Raw genomic sequence first — 24,518 nt, forward strand, 5'->3', positions numbered from 1 at the left:
GGCTGCTATGAACATAGTAGAGCATGTGTCCTTTTTACCGGTTGGGACATCTTCTGGATATATGCCCAGGAGAGGTCTGGGCTTTAACTGTTTAATCTTTTAAATGGGTGCAAGCAAGATGAAATGAAGAAGCTCACAATTGAAGTCATATGGCCTGTATTTTTCTATACTTTCATTTTGTATCCTTCTTTTTCCATCTTCTATTCCAGTTGTTTCTACTATTTTTTTTTGATTCATCTCTCTATTTGGGTACCAAACATGGATACAGTTTTAGAGAGCAATTCAGCTCTGCTTCCCACAGAGGAGAAAAGTCAGAAGGTGACACATTCTAGGCTCTGTTTCTACTATTGTTTCTAACTTCTGTCCCTATCTCTGGAAGTTATGATTATTAGTGTGATTGACCTTAAATTCTAATCATAAAACAGATGATATTACAAATAAAACATCACAGCTTTTATAAAAGATATTTCACTCAACCGTTTCATTATAAATATAACTTAGAACGCTAAGGAAGGTGTTGATATAGAATGGTAAATATCATTTTCTTGTACCTTATTCCAGATATCGGACTGGAGGAATTTGAGTCTTGTCTCTGCTGTATGACTGGGGAACATTGTGTAGCCTCTCCCAAAAGCAATTCTTTCCTTAGCCTTCAATACTGTGGGCTGAGGTTTTAGCTCAGTGGGAGAGCTTTTCCCTAACACTTACCATTCTAGGTTCAAGGCTCGCTACTACACACAGTTAACATCTTGGTCTCAAATGAGCACTTAATTTAATATTTTATATCTTTTACTAAAACCTGTCAAAGAAATTTTGTCATGTGAAATGAAAGTGGCATACTTCCCTCACTGCCCTGGGTTTTCATACAAGTTAGGGGACATTGGGATGCTCTTTTTTTTTAAGTAAATTTTCTTTTCATATAAAATGTAGATATTGTCAGCATATCTCAATCTTCAGTGGTAAATTTAGTTTGTATCTGTGTTTAGTCAATCCAAGCATTTGTTTTCCTCTCCCGGCTCTTTAAGCCATTTGGATAAAAAATTAAAAAGGATGTAGATCTTGAAGATTAGAAGCAGGAAATATATGAAGAAAATGTAATGAGTCTATTTTACATTTATATAGCTCTGTGGAGCAGGTGAGATTTGACATTAATTTGAATGGTAATGGAACTGACCACTCTAACAGCACCTTATATTTCCCAGACATTTTGCAGATTTTAACTAGCTTAGTTAAGTACAATTTTTGTGGTGAAGTAAATACTGTTAATTTTATAACTGAGGACATTTAACAAAATGGCTTTTCTCACAACTCATTTTGAGAATATTGATGACTGCCAAAATAAGGCTGTCCAGTTTGGACTTGCTAGACATGCATTTTTAATTGTTTTTTTTTTCCTATTCTTATACATCCTATTCTGACATGAATTATCCTTTCCAGAGTACAGTACCAGCCTTATCAGTGAATGGGGTATCCTAGAGTGAAGGGAAGTCACAGAATTCCCCTCTAGACTATCAGAGTACTATTGGCTCTAGATTCATTGCTTTATAACTAACCGTCTTTATAAATTATGTCCTAGTGTGATTTCTGTATGATGAATACACCATAAATTCAAGAATCATGTAGAATAAATGAGTTATTTTATCTTAAGCCATATATGCTACTATTAAAGGTAGTTGGGATACAATCAAGCTAGGAACCTGGAGGCCAGACTGAAACAGAGGCCATGGAGGAAGGCTGTTTACTACGTTGCTCCATATGTCTGGTTTAGTTTGCTTTATTATAAAACCCAGAATTGCCTGTCCATAGTTGTTGCTGCCCACAGTGGTTGAGTCCTCCCACATATATGATTAATCAAGAAAATTTCACCATAGACCTGTGTACACACTAATTTAGACATTCCTTTTCCCAGCCTAACCAAGGTCAAATCAAGTTGAAAAAGTATGTTTTCCCTATGAATGCAACATGGGATTTCTATTGTTCAATACTGCAATGATTTAAGTACATTCAGAACTAGTTTTCTCTTTCATAGAAAGTGATGTGCTCTGTTTCTGCTTTGGTATAGTTTGTATTTCATTCTACGCCATTACTGTACAAACTTGTATTCTGAGAATGATATAATTAAGTTGACTGTCTTAGACATCTTAGCTTTTACTACTTGACAGAACTTAGAATCATAATTTGAATTCTTTGAACTGCATTTTCCTCTAGAATATACTACTAATAAATCTGAACTTACAAAGTTATTGTGAAAAATCAATCCACAAAAATATGTGAAGTTCTTAGAAAACTGTATCATACATAAGGTGAGTTAATGTCTTCTTTTAAAACCTATTGATTAAACCTTGCAATTTGTATATGTATTTTCCTCTCAGTTATAATATAAATCTCTGTAGGTGTCTCTGTAGGAACCATGTGAGTCTTCTTTATAACACCCCATGCCATATATTTACTATAATGCTGTTGAAATAGTTGAGTCAATGGATAATGAAATCATTTTATTTCTTGATGCAGTTACTGTTTTGATTTATATAGAAAAAAACATAATTTTTAATAAAATACTGCATGGTTTGAAAAGTCTGTCTACGTATTTGAACAATATTCAAATATATCACATACTTCAGGATTTTTTACCAAATCTTTGAAATGTTTCTTTGAAGAGGACACGTTTGAAAATCAAATTACCTAATTAGAACAAAGCAAAAAAAATGTAACAATATAATTTAAAAGCATCAAGAATGTGTAAATCCAAAGGTAACACTTTCAAGGACACAGCAGATGTTTCTTACACAAACAATGCAATTTTGACCATTTTTATGGGCATAAGATGCTGGTACTATGATATAAGTTAGAAGTATGTGTGACCTGAACTATTCAAATATTTTACATCTTTTTAAAAACCTATATTAACGTTACTGACAGTATTTCAACCTTCTTTCCTTAGATTTTTTGTCTTACACTGATTTGTTTTACTGAATTGAGATTATCCACTGCAGGCATTTTTCAGTCTAAACCTATAATCAGTAAAACAGAAGCCGTTTCTAAGTACTACTCCCTTGTCTCTAAAAGGCTTATTTTCCACTTCTGTCCTTCTCATTTGCATGATTGGCTGTTTGTATCAGACTTACTGATGGATTAGGAGTGAAAACGGCAAATGTTTCCCTCTCCTTCCAGGTTACGCATATCTAGAGCATGTGTTGAGAAACATCAGTTGCTGCAAGTGAAAAAGTCCAGAGTAAAAGTGCAGGAAGAATTTATAGGGCTGAAAGCTGCCTGGCAAACTGTAAGATGAACAGCCCCATTGTGCACTAGAACTTTCAATATGGTGAATTATTTTTGAAAACTCAAAGTATTAAAATAAGGTTACATTTCCCAGATTTTTGTCAATATGCATCCTGATTTAGGCATTTTGTTGGTTTGTTGGTTTGTTTTTGATAATGATGGTCATATCACATTACCTAGGAATCATGTGAGTCTTCTTTATAACACCCCATGCCACTATATTTACTAAAACGCTGTTGAAATAGTTGAGTCAATGGACTATCATTTGTGGTGATAATAATGTTGCTGATGAAACTGGGGACAGGTGTACACTATCATATTCTATTTGAACCCTCCAATAACCCTCTAGATAAAATGTCATTTATTTTCCTATTTGAAAGTTGAGAACAATGAGTCTGATGGGATTAGATAAAACATCTCATGTCACATAAAATACATGCACAGGTACAAATGGATCTGGATTTTGTACCTGGATAGTCTTGTCAAGAGCCCATGGATTTAAAATGGATGCACTGTGTGCATGTGTTCCCTTACATATGCATCCGTCCCTGGGTCTTATTCCTTCCTTCTCTCATTGGATACTAGTGACTCATATAATAACCTTAATAATTTAAACTATATATGGATCTCTAATTTTGCTCTTTAAAATCTGCTTATTTCTAAAAAGTGGCTTATCGTATCAGAAGGAATAAAATATTCAATCTTCTAAAGATGTTATTGAGTGGACTAAATGATTGTTGTGAATGATTCATAGCATAGTACATGTAAGCTGTCGCATGATACGGTCTCATGTAACTATTAGCATTACAAAACTTAAAATATGGACAACAAAAAATGAAAATAGATCCTCATTTATTTCGTGGCCTATTTTAATGCTATGAGTACTAAGCAACTCTGGGGCAGACGTGCTATAGACATTTAGGAAAATGGCCCATCTACAGTTGTAGAATTTGCTGATGCAATAGCTTTTCTGACCTCCTATGATCCAACAATTACTAAACACACATAAATCCATCTATTAGATTAATTTTGGGGGCTGAACCTAGTCAAATTATTTTATACTGAGATTAATAACAGGAAATGCCAGGAGGAGACAAATTTATTATGCCTATTTTAATGGCTTTCTAAAATCATAGATGAGGAAATCAGGAGTTTGTCAGAAACAAACCTTCAGGCATGATTAACTGCAAATGCCCAACTAAACAAGAAGGAAAGTGATTATGCATTGTAAGCTTGATTCTTAGCTGTTAGACTCTAATAGGATGTTTTCTATGGTCAAAATATAGAATTTTTAAAAGGTTTTGCACAGAGACTTGTATTTGTATGTATATTTGTATGTATGTATGTATGCATGCATGCATTTTTGTAGAAAGATGGATAAATGAATGGATACAGTGGGTGAATAGTCTGTGTGTGTTCTACCTAGCTCCTTCTATAGAGATCTGAGCTTTTAAATCATATGACTACAATACCATTGGTTTCACTCCCTCCCCTGAAGTGCCTTTCCTTCTCTTTCTTACTTTAACATATTATTTGAGCTTCCAAACCTCTCTCTCTTAGTATTGTCCAGATTAAATAAGTTATCTTTCTCTCTTCAGAATAGCAGTGGCACTTTGAACATATCAACATGATGCCATTTCATAGCTTAAACCATCAGCAATTGGAAAACTCTAGATTATGTTGTATTCATTCTCTTTATTTTTACAGTTATCAGTCCTGTGTTAACTCGCTAGCCTTCTTGCATTTTTCATCTATGGTGGTATCACCACACTCACAGTTTTGTTAAATGAACAATTCTATTCCATAATACCGTACATTGTTCATAATACTCTCACTGTGTCAAATAGCCAGCAAGCATCTGCTTGGCAGAGTAAGTCTTGTACCAAGCTACTAACTAGAGTGGTGTTTGAGCTGCCCTGTACTTGAGAGGTTCAGATATTCTAGCTCTTGTCATCAAGTGCCTAGCCCATATAAAATGACTTAAACTTAGAAAATATCCTACTACAATTTCCAAGCGACAAGTCCATACTCGAGTGCTGGCAAGGCCATGTTCTCTCAAAAACTTCCAGAGGCAGAACTCTTGTTGTTTCTTCTACTTGCCCGTATTCCTAACTGTTCTGCGGCATGTGGAAGCCTGACTTCAACCTCTGTGCCAATTTATTTTCCTTTTAAAAATATTTTTCAATTGGTATGCATACTAATATGTTTCATTATAACATTTCAAACAAAATGTATTTTTGTTGATTTTTATGCCCTCTCTTCTTGTCTGCCATTTGCCTAACATTGTCACATGACTTTTCACCTCCTATACCATCTTAGCTTTCATGTTTTATGTGTCCTATTGTTTTATCCTGTTCTTAAATCAGCCAGCCTTCTTTCCTTCTTTCCTCCTTTCCTCCTTTCCTTCTTTCCTTCCTACCTTCCTTCTTTCCTCATTTGCTTCCTTTCTTCTTTCCTTCTTTCTCTCCTTTCTTCCTTTCTTGCCATTTATAATTTTCTTTCTAAATTCATAGTTTATGCCCATACTCAACTATACTTACTACATACAGATAAATATTATAACCTGGAAATTATGATCCACAAATACTAGAACATGTGTTTTTTTCTCTCTGAGTCTTGGTTATATTGCTTAATATAATATATCCTAGTTGATGTACTTTTATGCATTTTACCAATTTCAATTTTTCTTTGCAACTGAGCAAAATTCTGTTATGTACATATACCTCGGTTTGTTTATCCATTTCTCTGATGATGGACATCTAGGGCAGTCTAAATCCACACTATTGTGACACCTTCTTCTCTAGTTGTTGTGCAATAACACATTTCTCTTTCTATGACAATATCAGTCTTTCTACATTCCAGTTCACTCTAATGACATCATCTTTATTGATTACATCCATCCCCCCAAATACTAGCATTTATAGGTAACTAGGAATGATGGCTTCAACATATCTTGGTGAGGAAGGGATTCAGTACAACTCCTAATAATGCTCTGTCCCCATTTAACATACAAATAACTGCACATGTGCTCAATCACAACTTATAGTTAAAAAACATCTGAATTATAAAGAAATTTAATAAGGTCATATGTACCCCCTCTCTATCCTTCAATGAAACTGAAGATAACAAATATTACATCTTGCAAAATTTTATGAACCCCAACTCTCCATCTCCAACTGTAATTGAGTAAATAATAGTTTACATACAGGCTATCCTCATTATAGCATGTTTATTCATACCTCAATTTCTTTACTTCAAACTTAAATTTCAAGTAAGGGCTTTTTTTCTAATTTAATATTTCATTGCTTCACACTATTTTAAAGATAGAAGGAAATTCATGTCAAGCTAACATAATGCATTTATTCTAAGTTATTTTCTGTGTCCCCCTCTTATAGCATTGTTGGGGGGCAGCAGTTTGTCTGGAGGTAAAGTTATAGAATAAACAGTCCTTTTTTTCGTTAAGCTTGTTTTACAGAAACTACTTTGAACACAGAGAATATTGTTAGCATCTGCTGTGGTTCAACTAACTACCAATATCCTTTGATGCTAATAGCCTGGTCTTAGAATTAATAAAATATCATTGTTTGAAATGTGAGTTTATGTTGGATTGAAAATGTTTGTTGGAAAAGACATTTTCGTTTGTAACAATGAGCTTTTTGAGAGATGAGAAAGGGAAGCTAAATATTTTCACATGCTTCACACTAGGAAATTTCTAGGGAGATATATGAAAATTGCAATGCTATTTCTGTTTATAGATTTTAGCTAAAAACTGAAAGCTAAGAGCACGACTTCCCATTTACAAATAAAACTAGAATTTATCTCAACATATTATTCATTAAATATGAGGCATCCTTTCAAAACCAGTTGGGGCTGGAACATAAAATATATAAATCATGAGCTGATGATAATTTGAGCATGTGAAACATGTATTGAGCAGAGAAGGTCATTACCTCACAAATTTAGAATAAGAGGCACTTGCAGCTGAGCATTCAATATTGAGATTATCTTTTGCTGCAGTTTTGCAAGGAATAAAACTAATAGAGTCTCATATATAGGAACTGTGCTTCTCTCTGTTTCTTTCTATCTGCTGTATTGTACTGGCTGCTTTGAGAATGTGAAAATGAAACTTAGATTTTCAAATGTTCTCATCTAAATGGATTTTCAATATCAGGTTTTTTTTTTTTAATTTGCTGTAGAAATTCAGACAAAACAACACTGATGATGACGACATCAACAACAGACTTTCCTGGTGGTGAATGTTATTGGCCATATGCTGAAATAGTTTACGGACATCTGATTCTTAAAGTTACATAAACATAGCGCATAACTTACTGTATATCAGATATCTCTAGCATGTGCAAGGCCCAGAGTTACAGCTGCCGAAATGAAAAGGGAAAAAAAAAACTAAGTAAAAGCTATGGCAGAAGCTTTTAAGTCAATATATGTCCTGAAAAGAGCTTTGGGTGAGTTCAGGACTTTGGCTACCGAAATCGGCTAATATAAAACACTTGCAATCACCTATTATGCCACGTCCCTTACTGTGATGACACATTCCTATTGTCAAGAAATGTCTCTATGAACAGGAAAAATCAAGATGGTTTAAAAGTATGACAGGATGTTTCTAATACAATAAAGTTGTATTGGGTAATGAACATATGATTAAAAATCATAGCTTTAACTTGCATATGCATATACTACCTTCTATTTTAAATTTCTCATTTCTTGGTGACTATGAAACATGCCTAAGATTATCATTTGATCATACCCTAGATGAAAGAAATACTTAGTAAGAAAAGGAGTATGTGAAACAATGTAGAACTTAATTATGAAAAATGTAATGAGCATAAACCTACAGGTAGGTGTCTAGAATGAAGTTCACTTTGACTTTGATTCTATGCTCTTCTCTAAAGGGGAATGGGGAGAAAACCAACAATTTTCAAAGGCATGTTTTATTTTTTGTTTGGCTGTTGTTTTTTCCTGCCAGAGTTTGATACTTTTGAAGAATGCAGTGCGCTTCCATTATTCTTCATTATTTCTTGTGTTCCACCATTATGCCTGAACTATGTGTATCATCAGAAGACAAAAACAAAGAGCTGGTTTTCCCAACAACAAAGTGTGAATCAAATTGATTTTAAAATTGCTATGTATCATACAAGCTATGGGCGGAAGAACAAACAGTGCAGTCATATTCTCTGAAGACAGTGAAGCTGACGTTTCAGCTCTACTGTTGCTAGTCTCAGTCAATGACATAGTTACATGTGCTACTATGATTGCAGGGAAGATTTTTATCCAAAATGTAGTCAATGATACTCAGTTGACAAAATATGAAATTAAATAATTTATATTTCAGGAAATATTTTTCTATGCAGAAGCTCCTCACAGTTGAGAGTTGCAAAATGAAAAATACAACTTATTTCTCATGAGTTGGTGGTGTGTTGCTTGGTTAAATGTTTTTTGTCTATAATGCAATAAAATACAATAAATACATTATTAATGTATCTTAAAAGTTAATGTTCTAAATATGAAGTTGAAGCTAAATAAGGTGTATCAGAACCATTTCTTTGAAGACAAATGAAGGGACGACGTGCTTAGTAGATCAAAGACTGAGATTTGGGTGTTAAAAATATTTGATGTCATCTGGGTCTCTCTGTTAGCTTGGCATAACCTACAATTAATTCATTGTTAGAGGAGAAACTAGATTATTTCACACCATTGCTTCTTTGTTCTCAGAATAAAACTAACTGATTGGTTTGGTCTTTAGCCTTAATATGACCAGAAATCTGCCTAACCAGTATATTTACAAGTCTTCCACTCATTCTTGCATGGACTTTCCTATTTCTTCCATCAAAACTGTTCTCAATGATGCAGTTTTAACATTTTTAAAGATGTATATTTCTCTGTCTCTGTCTCTCTTTGTCTCTCTCTGTCGTTCTGTCTCTCTCTGTGAGTGTGTGTGTGAGAGAGAAGGGGGCAGACACACAGAGAGAGAAACAGAGACAGAGTCCGGGAAGGGTAGACAGAAGATTGTGGAGACAGAAGATAGTATTAGATCCTCTTTAGCTGGAGTCTCTGGCAATCACAAGCTGTCTGTTGTGAGTGCAGGGAACTGACCTTCAGTACACTGGTATAGCTGTCATCAATTCGACAAAGGTTCTAAATATAATTGTACACTAATACTCAGAATATGTTGTTACATTGCTTATATACAATGTAAGGCTCAGAAGTGTCTCATGAAAGACAAAGGATAAAGGGACTGTTCAAGACACGAGGTAAAAGAGCTACTTTTCACGGAAGAACTGGATCCATGACTCTCTGGAGCAATTACAGAAAATGAAATATAAGTGAAATCTTTTGATGATAGCATCATATAAATATTTATTTTTACAAATATACTGTGATTATATAACAGAATGTTTTTATTTTAAAGAGATGTGTAATAGATTCTAAATATTTACATACTTTTCATGGCCCAAAGAAATTGAATGTGTGTGTGTGTGTGTGAAAATGTATATATTGTATATATATATATATATATATATATATATATATATATATGCAGAATAATCTTAACAAATCATTTCACCTACTGATGATCTTTAAATATGCCTTAATAAAGATAACACTGGTGTCATGTAGATAAACTAAGTTGATTTGAATGCTATCACGTATACTGGGAGATTTGTTAAAATTATTCCATTGTCTTACTTTGAGAGCAGTATACAGTTAAATATATTATACATCGCTAGTTATTGATAAATATATTAGAGTTTATTTTCCCTACCACCTAAATTGATTGCAGATGAAGTAATGTTTGCAGAATTAAAAGCTATATATTACAATAAAAAGAAATAATGCCAAACATGTAATCAGAATTCATCTGGCTACTGTAAGTTTTCAATGATGTTTTATCTATTTATTGCTTTTAGAAATCTTACACACAGTGTAGCCAAGTCTATGCCTTCACTGAAAGCCTTTTCAGAGCATGACCTCCAGAAGGCATTCTTCTATTCGAGAAGATATATTGTTCTTCAAGTACTTTCTTTTTAGATTATACTATAAGAGGTACAAAACAGAATTCATAATGGTTATTACCTGGCTTAAAATTCTGAGAGCAGGTGTTCCATGCAGCTTCTGAAGAGCTACACTGGACTATTGGAGCCAGATTTAGTTTGTAATAGGCTCAGTATTGACCTTCCCTGTCACAGGACCCATGGATATTACACTAACCTGATGAAATGGCCAGAATCCGAGAAGCACCTTTGTTTATGGGTTGGACACATGCCATATCTTCAAGTGTAATAACCAGCATCCAATCAGAAAGTACTGAAGCAGAAACGTGAAGCAGAGTCCATAATAAGGGTGAGTGTGAGGTATCTTCAGGGTGCTTATTTTTAAGCTCATTTCACTCCTTGTTTTCTGATTAAATCCTTGCTGGCTCTTTTGTGTCCACTTTTACAATTGTATTCTTTCAGCTCTACAAGGTTAAAGTCATTATCAAATGTAATATGTCAACTCCTGACAAACCCTAAGAAAAAAAGAACAGATTTGGTGTTTCATCAAGAGACAGTAGTGTAGCCCTTTTGAGACACAGGACTAGAGGAAAAAAAAAAAAAAAACACTGGATACAAATGTTAAGCTCTTTGTGTCCTAATAATGAAATTCCCTAATGACAATATATCTGAAAAGACCCACTCTCATAACGCTGGAGGCATAATAAAATAAGAATAAAGCAGAAGTGAACTTTGAGATCATACTATATTTATCCATACTTAATTTGGAATCAAAGAGTATCCTCAATAGTAGAAAGCTTAGTAGATAGCCTTTTGCCTGAATTTTCTCTTTTACCAAGAAGATGGGTTTGAAAGGGCTAGTGTCCTGCCACTTTGTGGAATATGATAAAAAAAAATCTTTTGACTGGGGAGACTGCATCTCCATAGTCATTATGTCACACTGGACAACACCACTGAGTACTTAGGTGAACTTTTATTCACTTAGTTGCAAACTATGTGTTGCAAACGTGGCTTCTAAGGACTCGTATTTATTTTTGCAGATTATACCCTGCTTGTAAATTCCAAACATGGAAATATTGTTGGATGTCCCCAATCAGAAATGCTAAACCTGAGTTTAACACACTGTTCCTCAGATGATGTATAGAAAACACCCCACTTCTTGTTCTTCTATAGGGAAGTCTCTCCTCAAAGTGGAGTCAGCTAATCTCTGGTAGAGCATGGATGATTTGAGAGCTGTTCACTGTGTTCTCACTCCTGCTTAGACTCTCAGCACTTACTTGGGATTCTCTGCCATAGCAAAACTTGGGGATTAAATACCTTTAGTGGCTTTACTATTCTTTGTCATTTTACTTTTCAGAGACATGATGTGTTCCAGAGACATGCACTTAATCCTCTCTACCTTCTCTTTCAAGAGGTTTTTTTTTTTTTTCCACTCATTACAGAAGCTTCTGTGTACTGATCAACAGTTCAAGAAACTGAAGAGTTTGTACATCAGGAAATTACAATTTTATGGTATAAGATGCTAGAAAACAAAATATAAGATGTTACAAGAGTTGCTAAATTGGGAGGACAGTAAATGACTCTTTCAGCCTGCATTCTGCAAATTCTCATAGATGCTACTCTCTTGGCTAGAGGACTTATCATTGTGAGAGATCATCTGACACAAAAACAAGAAAATGCTCACAGTTTTGGAGATTTCAGTCCACCTTGGTGGAGACAACAGAGCAGGGCAACCCATCTCACATCAGCTAGGAAGCAGAAACAGGAATGGTCCAAGCAACATATATAGAGCACACTCTAAAGGCATATTCTAAAGGTACATGCTTACTCTACCATACCTCACCTTGAAAAGTTGACTCCATAGCATAGTAATAATGGCAGAATTCAGCTTTGCACTAAAGTATCAAAGATGCTAGAGCATTTAAGGTCTAACTTCTCTCAGAATACCCTCACGGAGATCCCAGGAGTATGCACTGTTATTTCTTAATCATCTCATTCAGATCAATGATACGTATCACATCACTTGCTTTTTCAAGTAAGAAAGTAAAAGTACAGTTTGCTTCTTAAAAATCTATTTAGTGGCACAAAACTTTTAGGAATACTAAATAATCATGAATTGTCCATGAGAGGCTGTTTTTCAATTCATCCTTTGAAAATTTTGTATGTCTATATAATGTAAGTTGGTTATATTCTCCCCCAACTCCTGCCTTCTATCTCTTCCCAGTCTTTCCCTACCATGTATCACATTCCCTCTTAGCTCCATCATCATTGTTGGTGTTATTATTATTATTATTATTATTATTATTATTATTATTAAATGATGCACATGGTCCAATGAATACTGTCTGCATTTGCATGGGTACTGGGTAAACCACTGGGGGAATATGGAACCTAAAAATGTCTACACCACAAAGGAAAATATCTCTTCCTTCCCCAGAAGCCACCAATTACCAACCAGCTCCTCAGCCAGCAGAAGGGACACAGGAGCCAGCTCCTCCACCTTTATTCTGGAAATTAATTTTTTATTTTTATTAGATATTTCCTTTATTTACATTTCAAATGTTATCCCCTTTCTTTCTTTCCCCTCTGAAAACCACTTATACCATCTCCCCTCCTCCTTATGCACCAATCCACCCACTCCTGCTTCCCTGTCCTGGCATTCCCCTACACTGGAGCATCTAGCCTTCACAAGACCAAGGGCCTCCATCCCATTGATATTCAACAAGGCTATCCTCTGCTACATATGCTGCTGGAGACAAGGGTCCTTCCATGTGTACTCTTTGGTTGGTGGTTTAGTCCCTGGGAGCTCTGAGGGTACTGTTTGGTTCATAATGTTGTCCTGCTCATGGGGCTGCAAATCCCTTTAGTTTCTTGGGTCCTTTCTATAACTCCTCCATTGGGGACCTTGTAATCATTCCAGCGGTTGGCTGAGAGCATCCACCTCTGTATTTGTCAGGCACTGGCAGAGCCTCTCAGGAGACAGCTATATCAGGATCCTGTCAGCAAGCACTTGTTGGCATCCACAATAATGTCTGGATTTGGTAACTGTATATGGGATGGATCCCCAGGTGGGGCAGTCTCTGGATGACCTTTCCTTCAGTCTCTGCTCCACACTTTGTCTCTGTATCTCCTCCCATGGGTATTTTGTTCCTCCTTCTAAGAAGGACCAAAGTATCAACACTTTGGTCTTCCTTCTTCTTGAGCTTCATGTGGTCTATGAATTGAATCTTGGGTATTCCAAGCTTCTGCGTTAATATCCAGGTATCAGTGAGTGCATACCATGTGTTTTCTTTTGTGACTATGCTACTTCACTCAGGATGATATTTTCTAGTTCCATCCATTTGCCTAAGAATTTCATGAAGTCATTGTTTTTAATAGCTGAGTAGTACTCCATTGGGTAAATGCACCACATTTTCTGAAAATTTTAACTGGCTTGATCTTATGGAAGTTGCGTGAGTAGCCTCATTTGCTGTGAGTTCATTTGTGCTACAACCATGTCATGTTCATAAGGCCACATTTCACAGCAGTCTTGCTCATCCTCCAGGGCTTATATTCTTTCCATCTTCTCTTCCTCAATGCTCTGTGAGTCTGTGGAGGTCTGGGTGATGGGGGTGAGGGGTGGTGGTTGGTGTAGATACCAACTGAGCATCTACAACTGAACACTCACAGCAACTGCTCTCAGCATTTTGAAAAGTTACATGCAAGAGCATCCTTTTTCAATGATGAAAATCAACAGACAAGGCATCAGAAAGTCAAAATGAAATTTCTTTTTTTTTAAATTAGGTATTTTCTTCATTTATATTTCCAATGCGCTCCCAAAAGTCCCCCATACCCTTCCCCCAAGCCTCCTACCCATCCACTCCCACTTCTTGGCCCTGGCATTCCTCTGTACTGAGGCATATAAAGTTTGAAAGACCAATGGGCCTCTCTTTCCACTGATGGCCGACTAAGCCATCTTCTGATACATATGCAGCTGCTAAAGGACCCTGATATAGCTGTCTCTTGTGAGACTATGCTGGGGCCTAGCAAACACAGAAGTGGATGCTCACAGTCAGCTATTGGATGGATCACAGGGCCCCCAATGGAGGAGCTAGAGAAAATACCCAAGGAGCTAAAGGGATCTGCAACCCTATAGGTGGAAAATGAAATTTCTAAAGGCCACACAGGCATTTTTAGAGTTCTCTTATAAATAAGAACAATATGTAGTCACAATATCAAAGGTTAAGCTTGGCAAAGAGATAGTAGTTTACTGTTTTAGAAACTATTGATTTTTATTAAATTATATGAAACTATTCCTTTAACTCTACTATGACTTTAAAGCCTACTCTATTTATTGTTAATAGAAACTGAGCCTTTTACCAATATACCCATGGAAAAATTCATCAGCATCATTAGTTAGAAGAGCAATGACCATAGGAAATACTTTCTCATTCCTACAAATAGTCTGTAGTTTGATGAGATTGTAGATTGAACTTTAAACACCTTAGAGCTATGGGGCTGATTGTGTGTAAATTATTCTCTAAAATAAATAATCTTTTAAATCATTACCCCTTGAAAATTATGAGCAGTCCTTATGCTATTAATGCTGAATTATGGAAAACTTCAGTCCTATAGAAATTAACACAGACACACACACACAGACACAGACACAGACACACACATACACACACAGTGTGTCAGTGGGTGGAGTGATTTTTTTTTCAGTGGCCTCTTTTGAGTTGAAGAGATAATGAAAAGCAGGGTAGAATTAGGCTTAAAATGTCTTCTCAAATACATCAAACTCTACATTTTACAACCAGTGGGAGGGACCTGATTTTCTATGTAAAGTGGCCCTTGAGCTGGCTTTCCTGCATACCCCCATCTATGTCCCACATTTTACCCCTTGCTCTGGACATCCATAGTCACCAGATGCTTGTATAAAGTGAATCCCTTTGAATTGACTGCCCTGAGCAGCAGAACTCCCATGATGCCCCAAGAAGCGCAGCTTGTGCCAAGGCAGTCCTAATTTTAAAACTCAAGTGTTATGTCTGGGAGCTTTTTTCGTTTTTTTTTTTTTTTTATTAACCTCTCCAAGAACTCTTCTGTGCTGTCACACATAAATCAAAGGATTATGAAAGAACTAGTGAAAGAAGCAGTTTCTCTCTATGACTGTAATTTGGTTCCATGAATTATTAATTATTTGAATGGTATAGCATGAGTTCCTGAGAACCCAATATAAATGTAAAAGCTCCACCTTTATCAGTGATAATCTAAGAAGCTGCAGTAATGCAATTCTTACCACTCACTGCTCTGTGGTGTGCTGAGGGGACTCGGGATATTCAGACTGCTAAAGTTTCTGAGAGAAAATACAGAGGACAGAGAGATCTTATTTTAGTGATTAGATTTGAAATTCAGTATAAGGAAGCAGATGTGAATTGCTTCAAGAGTCCTGATGGCTCTGAAGAATGGAGCTGTTTCCTGATGCTGAAGCAAATAGAAGGACATGTTCTAAAGGCTGAAGCAGACTATCTGAAAGCAATGTGTACCATCTGCATCTCTGCTGTTTAGGAAGAGATAAATAATGCACCAGAGGTTAGAGTTGTGCTAAAGATAGGACCAGTGTATGATGAAAGCAGATGTCAGATGTAGTAAGGACCTTGTTTCTCAGTTCAAATTATGACTCTTAGATTTTTCAAAGGAAACAACAATGAAAAATGTTGGATCCTTTTGTTTCTTGCTATGGTACTTAGATTTAATACTTGATGAAGCTTACCTGTCCTTCTCTCTTTAACAGGAAATGTGGTTTTGTTTTAAAACCTTATGAAAAATACACATTTTCTCCTCACTATGGTAGTCATTCAAATAATATCCTGTTCATCAGGGGTTTTGTTTGCATACTTATATTCATTTTACAATGTATGACCATTTCAGAGGCATGTTCTTCACATACAAATACACTGGGCTATCAATTCATAGGACCATAGTCTAGCAAATTCTTTAACTGATAATTTTTTAAAACACAAATAAACAAACGAAAAATGAATGCCATGCTCTTGGGCATTATGGTTTAATAAGGAAATAACAGCAAACCTCTGATCCGGCCAATGATCTTGAATTGTGGTGTCAGGCGATTTTCTAATAAAGAAAATATACATGGTGGCTAGCTGTGATAAAATCAATGACTTATGATTTGCTATGTTAGGCAATGTGAGAGGTTACTTAAACATAATGAGTTCACTAAATCTATGTTGACTTTCATATTATTAATACAAATGTTAGAAACTTTATTACTTTGAGATCTCTGTAACCATTCCTGTGTTCTTTGACTTAAACAAGTTAGGTAGATTACATAAATAATTTTGTAGGGTTGGGTTTGGTGCATGGATATAGGGTAAATATGTCTCTTAGTAAAAATATGAAAACAATCTGATAGATAAAAATGCCTTGAGTATATATTTTGCAGATGTGCAGTAGGTTTTAGGAGATTAGCAGTTAAAACTATCTTAATTTTGCCTGATGTTAATGTATTAAACATAGATAATTTTCCTCATTTTCTATTTTAAACTGATCTTTGTCAATATCCTATCATGCACCACAACCCCACTCATCTTCCTATTACTTCATATCTGCTCTCCACCCTTGTAACCTCTCCCCTCAAAAAAGAAAACAGAATCGAAAATAGAAAAGAATCTTGCCAAAGAAACTGTAGTGTGTGAAACAGCTCTACTTGCAAATGAGTCATTGGTCTGGTTTGAGGCCTCAGGCTTCTGGTAGACTATCAATACTGTGACTCCTCTTGGATAACCAGTTGTTGCCCTGTGCCATGGATCTTGCAGGTTTGGTTCTGCAGGACTGACTCCCTCATATACTCCAGCAGTTAATAAATGAAGTGAATGTTGGGATGGGCCAATTCAGCCCAGAAGCTGAGCCTAGTTAGTCAGCTGTCTTATATCAGTGCCTCAGGGACAGCTCCCCTGCTTTGTCTATTGTGATGGTTTGTATATTCTTGGCCCAAAGAGTGGCACTATTAGAAGGTGTGACCTTTTTGGAGTAGGTTTGTCACTGTGGGTGTGGGCTTTAAGACCCTCACCCTAGCTGCCTAGAAGCCAGTCTTCCACTAACAGCCTTCAGATGAAGATGTAGAACTCTCAGCTCTGCCTGCATCATGCCTGCCTAATTGCTGCCCTGATGATGATGGACTGAACCTCTGAACCTGTAAGCCAGCCCAATTTAATGTTGTCCTTTATAAGAATTGCCTTGGTCATGGGGTCTGTTCAAAGCACTAAAACCCTAAGACAGATATTGGTACCAGCATAGGTGGGTATGCCTGACCACATTTTGGGGACTGACTGTGGAAGGACTTTGGAACTTTGGTCTAGAAGAGCCATTCGGTATTAAGAGCTATGTGGAATTTTGTGGAGGAATTTGGAAGATAATGTTAAGAACAGTGCAGAAGATGGAGGTCTGGCTTGTGAAATTTCAGAAGGAAGATTAAAGACCTTGGCCATTGCTATTTTGAGTGTGAAGATTCTGTCGTTTGGATTTGCTGGGGCTGTGATTAACAAGGTACCATAACTACTAAAGTGAAAACTTTACATTACTGGTTTTGTGTGTCAACTTGACACAGGCTGGAGTTATCACAGAGAAAGAAGCTTCAGTTGGGAAAGTGCCTCCATGAGATCCAGCTGTGGGGCATTTTCTCAATTAGTGATCAAGCTGGGGAGGGGGGCATTGTGAGTGTTTCCATACCTGGGCTGGTAGTGTTGGGTTCTATAAGAAATCAAGCTGAGTAAGCCATGGGAAGCAAGTCAGTAAAAAACATCCCTCCATGGCCTCTGCATCAGCTCCTGCTCCCTGACCTGCTTGAGGACCAGTCCTGACTTCCTTTGGTGACGAATAGCTATATGGAAGTGTGAGTTGAATAAACCCTTACCTCCCCAACTTGGTAATGATGTTTGTGCAGGAATAGAGACCCTAACTAAGACAAGGTCCCAACAGCCACATGTCACTCAGATATCCAAAATGGTTCAGGTGGCACCCCAGACCACTGACCTGCATGGCTTTTGATGGTAACTCAGCTAAGGGCATTCACAACGACTCCAGCTGCAGCAGGACTACAGAGCCAAGCATGGACCACAGTCTCCACTCTGGTCAGCACCTCACCATAGCCTTAGGTGGCAGCACAGGGCACTCAGATCAGTTTGGTTCCTAGTGTCAGTACGGTCCGCGGGAGATCAAATGGAATCAGACATCTCTTTCCACAGTGAGTGAATCATTTGGCTTCATTTTCTCTCTCATCTCTCCACTCAATACTTCCTCTTTCCCATCTCTCTGTAACATATTTACTTATTGTAGTCGCACCAGATGCAGGGCCTGGGGCATGTGCTTGAATGTCTCTGCCTCGTTTATTTATGGACTTGAGAAACAACAGTCTAACATATATTCTTTAAGCAACACAGAATATATATTGTAAAGATTTGAAGCATATCTAAATTGTAACTTTCATATTTATATTTTCATAAAGGCTATATCTTTCCTTTTAAGACTTAAAAGAACAAAAACAGAAAGTATTGTTTTCTATTCATTCATTTTCTATTTTAAATGAATAATGTTGTATATGCAGCTTTTGGAGCAGATATAACAATGCCAACAGCTAAAAATTATTTCATTGTTTATGTGATACTATTACTGACCCATTTACATTATTGGTCATCAGTTAAAAATTAGTATTTTTCTCATTTTCTTTTGTTTGAAACGTTGGTCCCCTACATTCCTCTTGGAGAGTGGGATGGTCTGTATAGAAGTACACTCATCATGGTATCACTTGGCTGTGCATTGAGTAGGCTGAGCATGAGATGCCTGATAGATACACAAAAAAAAAAACCCGAAAATTTGTTAAATATTAATACAAGAAACCTCTCTTTACAGTCCTCGCATTGCCAAAACCTGACTGCTGTCAAATCACTCTTAGGAATTGTGTTAGCACTTGGACATGAACTCTGGTCTTGATCACAAATGAGGACTCCTTCTCATATCAGTTTTACTAAAGTAACTTGACCCCTTCTCTTCTTTGTTACCATAGATGTAGTTCATACCCTTAGACTTGAAATGATGCTATAGAATGTAGTATCTTAAATATTTCAGTCACAGATTTATTAAATGAAATTTAAGTTTTAAGTGGGACCAATGTTGACAAATTTAAATTCCACAAGATAATTTACAAAGCATAGAGCATTTTGGAGGCAAATGACTTTGACCTAGGCAGTAAACTGTCTTTAAACTGAGGAGGGTTTCTTGATTTGGTATGGAATAAGTAAACTGAGAAATCATTAAAGTGAAGAATGTTCTATTGAACTTGACAGGTCAGAAGAATGAAAAGTAAATGATCCAGAGATGGGAGAAAAATCTTCTTCCTCATATTATCTGTGTTTTTCATGGCTACGTTGTTCTGCCATGTCATGGGTTATGTAAATCAATAAACACTGGTAAAGAGATGACATCATAGACATTTTACATTCCTTCATATGCTCTACCCTGTCTGATATATTTCTTGAGTCTTTTATACCAGTGTATATTTGAAACATCACTACAACTATGCTGTAGTCAACTTTTCCCATGAGTGCATAGATTTGTTTTTCAACTTGGAGTAGCTTAGGCTCCTCTTGTAACCTCCAAGTGAGGGAGCCAGAGATATCTTTTGAAACTCAGCTATGATACTCTATCACTGCCACTACTTGTATTTGTTCTCTGAGCCTAATTTTCTTTATTATTAAATGGAGATATTAATATTGCCTGTCTGATTTTATTCTTATGAGAAGTTAAAAATGTAAGCAAACCTTCGTGTTTGTCTTGCCTATAGTAGAGGCACAGTTTTTCAGTATTTACATTTTCCCCATTTTATCTGAAGGCCTTTCCATTTACTATAATCCTTGTAATTAATTCTAGTTTTGGAGTAATAACAGATTTGGTTGTTTATATGGATCCTCCGCAATGTAAGAATGAATCATACTTAATTGTGCATTTATTTCAGTGAAGAAAATCATCTAAATGCTTTCTTCATTACCAACTCACCACATTATAATGCTGTGGTAGAAATCTACTTGAAAAGTAGAACCTGCTCATTTGTCTTCAAACAGAATCAATAGATGTGGATGGTTTCATTAGCTATGAAATATTTCAGAGAAAAATATAATTGTGTACATCATATAGTACAAGTTAGTGTGGGCAGGCAAACTAAGACTAATCACTGGGGAGGTTTCCCAAGGCTCTGTTCTATAACATCCATCATGTAAGAATTCCTTTCTTTAAATATGTGCATGTCCTCTTCAGCAATGCCATAGGTGCTTATTTTTAAGACTTTGCATCTTTATGAAGCTCTCCTAACAAAGAACACTATTTATCTCTCTTAGATTGTTCAGTTATTACAAAATCCGACAAGCATACATTTTTGATATGTTCTTGCAGTTTTCAAGATACCTATTTCTTTTCTTTGGGAAATATTTCACTATGAAATTGAAGATGCTTGTCACATATCCATTCTCTGGTCCCTTCTTTGTGCTTTGATTTCCTCGGGGGAAGAAATTACTACAGTAAGGTTTTTTAGTGCTAGTTTAGTAAAACATATACATGCTAATTTTGTATTTAGTAATATGTCAGCATTAAATTCTGGATTATTTGTTAAAAGCATTAACATTTTCAATGGCTAAATCTGAGTATTGGTGTAAAAACTTTGAACAGCATGGTTCTGAAATGAAATATTATGTTCATTAAAAGTTTATGCACTTAGGTATACAAAACCAAATAAAATAAAATAAAATATTTATTTTGGTACCGGCCTTCATTATTTGTTTCAAATAATCACATCAAGGTTATTTAGATCACGATGACATATTTTCCAATTTGAATTTCTAAGGTAATATGCTTGTTCCTTCTACAATAATCTTCCTACATTTAAAATTATCCCCTTTGAAGACTCATCTTAGTATTCCATTGTGGGTCTTAGAGAATAGCCATGGATGATAATAGAAATTAGCCTCCAACCTGTATGTGCATTTGGGGATACTTAGTTTCTTCATTTTCTACCTTTAAAATATATACACCTAATATTAAAGTAGAATGTTCTCATTTTTCTCAACCTGTTTTGTAGAGTTAGGTAGCTTCTCCCTCTTTTACAATATTAAATTTCATAAAGCAATACTTGGTAAACATTTGCAAAGTATCTCAGTTACATTATTTGAATCTTATGGTTGTAGATGTGTGTAAATGGTCCTGAGAGATCATTTTGCCCCTTCAATCAATAGAAAGATCTACAAGGGCAGCTTCTGAAGGTCAGAGTTGTTATTGCTTGTCTAGGTCCAGAAAGTAGATTTCATTTCTTTTTATAATGCCCTTTTAACTTCATGATATTTCCTTTGAGTCTGATCAATAAACTATTCCTGTTGGCATTCAGAAATTACTCAATTATTGAAGATACTGTAGCATGGTGACCATTTTGTAGCATCATTCTAGAAGATAAGATAGGATACTGTCCCTTTAATATGTTCTTGCATATTTATTTTATAGCAGAATTTTATTCTGTCAAATAATATTGGGGTTTGATATTTCAGATTTTATCCTTCACTAGAGTGATACAATTGACAGAGAGAATCTGAATATGTTGAGAGGCCAGAGATAAACACATGAGACAGAAGAATGATTTCTTTCTTATTCAGAATGTACGGTGTGACCATATCCTCGGGGATCCCAAATCTGTTTGTAGTTAATAATAGTTTGCTCTCTGGATAAACTATAGAACATTCTAGAGGCTAAACTTCTGCTGCACAAGAAGAGCTATTTGTTTACCACAGTGCATTTCCAGGTAATGTTTAATGGAAAATCTCAAGATATTTGATATTTTAATCTTACAGAAGTAATCTTTGCACCAGTAGTGTTGTACCTGGATTTTGAATATGTCTCAGAGGAGGAAGGCTCAGAATTTATAATATGTTAGGGCTCCCGCTGGGATAGAGAACATTTACTAGTCTGTAATCTAATAAAATTGATCTGAACAGAGATGATATCTGTGACATTTGATCTAGTAGAACCATGATTGAATAGCTCAGGCAGGTGTCTCTCTTAAAAAGGCGATCAAGACAGGGCTGCAGAAACAGCTACACTGAGGTAGCTGCCCCTTCCCTCCAAGGTTCTGATCTCCATATTTGCAAATGAACTTAGTGGTATTTTACAATGTCAGAAGAGTACATTCCATTGCCTAAGCTCCTGACCTTTCTATATTTAATAGATGCTCTCAATTGAGCTTACAGTTATATATGTCATGTTACACCAAATCAAAATTGACCAAAGAGGTCAGAAGAAGAAAAAGAAAGGCCACAAAGCTTAGCTAAAGGAAATATAAAATATATACTTAAGAATTTCAGATTCAAGCCTTTCTTCTCCCAACTCTGATGTAAAGTAGGGTTATCAGTGTACCCTGTATTTATTTTGTTTTTTCTAAGATAGCAACAGCTGTTTCCATTTAAGTAGAGAAAGTAGGAAATGAGCCTGAAACTTATGTGCCACCAAAAGGCAATGATGTGTCCAGGAAGGATGGTAACATATCAAAGGACATAGGTACTTATAAAACATAAGTTAAAGTTATTTACTGACCACTCAGAATAAAATAACATCTGTGAGCCAGGAAGAAGGTAAATACAGGTAGATATAAAGGAAAAGTACATTAAGCCAATGGTATAGAAAATGATTGATAAATTGGTAACATACATGCTAGACAGATATATGCCAGTTGATAGGAGATAGATAGATAGATAGATAGATAGATAGATAGATAGATAGATAGATAGAAAGGCAAACAGATGAGATAGTATCAGTCACACACAAATAAAGATCTACTCTGTAAGATAAATTTACAGTACAATTTAGTGTATATCATTATATTATTGAACAGAAAAAGGACACTTGTGAAAATATCGTTAAGTACAAATATAATTCATAGTTCATTTGTATTGATAGTTAAATTGGAATAATATGATCTGTTAATATTGGAGCTGTTGTGGGTGTACATTAAATTCTTCTGTCTTATTTTCTAATTGATGGTAGTCTGATTTTTTGGGGGGATGGGGCAGGTAGGTTATCCCATCTAACTTCAGAGGTTTATAATATTGTTCGGTTCCAAAAACTTCAGTAAGACTTCTTTGCTTAGTTATACAATGGCTTTCCAATACATGTCCTATGTCATGTGAAATATAATTAAGAAGGTTAATGTAACCATAATAGTTAAAAGAAATTTTGAGGTGTTAAAACTTCCATTGAGATGATAGTTGGTACTTTATATTTAATTTATTAGATGTGGTCTCACTTCACTGCTGCAGCTGACCTTAACGCCAGTCTTCCCATTACTTAGGACTACATCCATGCACCAACATGCCTGGATAAGGCAACTTTTAAAATTTATGATAATATTTTTATTGTTTGTTTTTAATTAACTTATTTTATTAAGTAATTAATTTACTTTACATTCCAATCGCCACTTCCTCTACTTCCAGTCCCTCCCTCCTACCTCCCCTCCCCCCCATTCTCTCCACAATTTCCCTTCAGAGAAGGGGGGGGAGGCCTCCCATGGATATCAACCACCTGGTATATCAAGTTGCAGTAGGACAAGCCTCATTTTCTCCTATTGAGACTAGACAAGGCTTAGAGGAAATGGGTCAAAAGCAGTCAACAGAGTCAGAGACAGTCCCTGCATTTGCTCATCAGGGTTCCACATGAACACCAAGCTGCATATGTGTTACATATGTTTAGCAGGCCTAGTGCCATCCCATGCATATTCTTTAGTTGGTGGTTCAGTCTCAGGGAGTCCCTGTGGGCCCAGGTTAATTAATTCTGTAGGTTTTCTTGTGATGTCTTTGACCTCTCTGGCTCCCTTAATCTTCCCCCTCTACCACAAGATTTCCTGAGCTTTGCATAATGTTTGCCTGTGGGTCTCTGCATCTGCTTCCATTAGCTCCTGGGTGAAGCCAGGACAGTTATGCCAAGCTCTTCTCTGCAAGCATAGACTATCATTAAGAATGTCAGGAGTGAATTTCATAAATTCATTCTTTTTAATAGTTGAGTAGTACTCCATTGTGTAAATGTACTACATTTTCTGTATCCATTTCTCTGTTGAGGGACATCTGGGTTCTTTCCAGCTTCTGGCTATTATAAATAAGGCTGCTATGAACATAGTGGAGCATGTGTCCTTCTTACCGGTTAGGA

The 24,518-nt window shown here is 36.0% G+C and overlaps 1 protein-coding gene across 10 annotated transcripts in view; it reads left to right on the top strand.

Moving 5' to 3' along the window:
* Cntn4 (contactin 4) overlaps positions 1-24,518 on the top strand; it is a 990,533-nt gene that overhangs the window by 277,663 nt on the left and 688,352 nt on the right. For 2 of the 10 annotated variants that reach the window (XM_029478666.1, XM_029478667.1), the window contains exon 4: positions 10,485-10,638. The exons of the other annotated variants lie outside the window; for them this stretch is intronic. The gene's annotated coding sequence lies outside the window, so the exon portion shown is untranslated. The remainder of the gene's footprint in view (positions 1-10,484; positions 10,639-24,518) is intronic. 10 annotated transcript variants of the gene reach the window in all.

This window comes from Mus caroli, chromosome 6 (genome assembly GCF_900094665.2).
Source record: "Mus caroli chromosome 6, CAROLI_EIJ_v1.1, whole genome shotgun sequence".
NCBI lineage: Eukaryota > Metazoa > Chordata > Mammalia > Rodentia > Muridae > Mus > Mus caroli.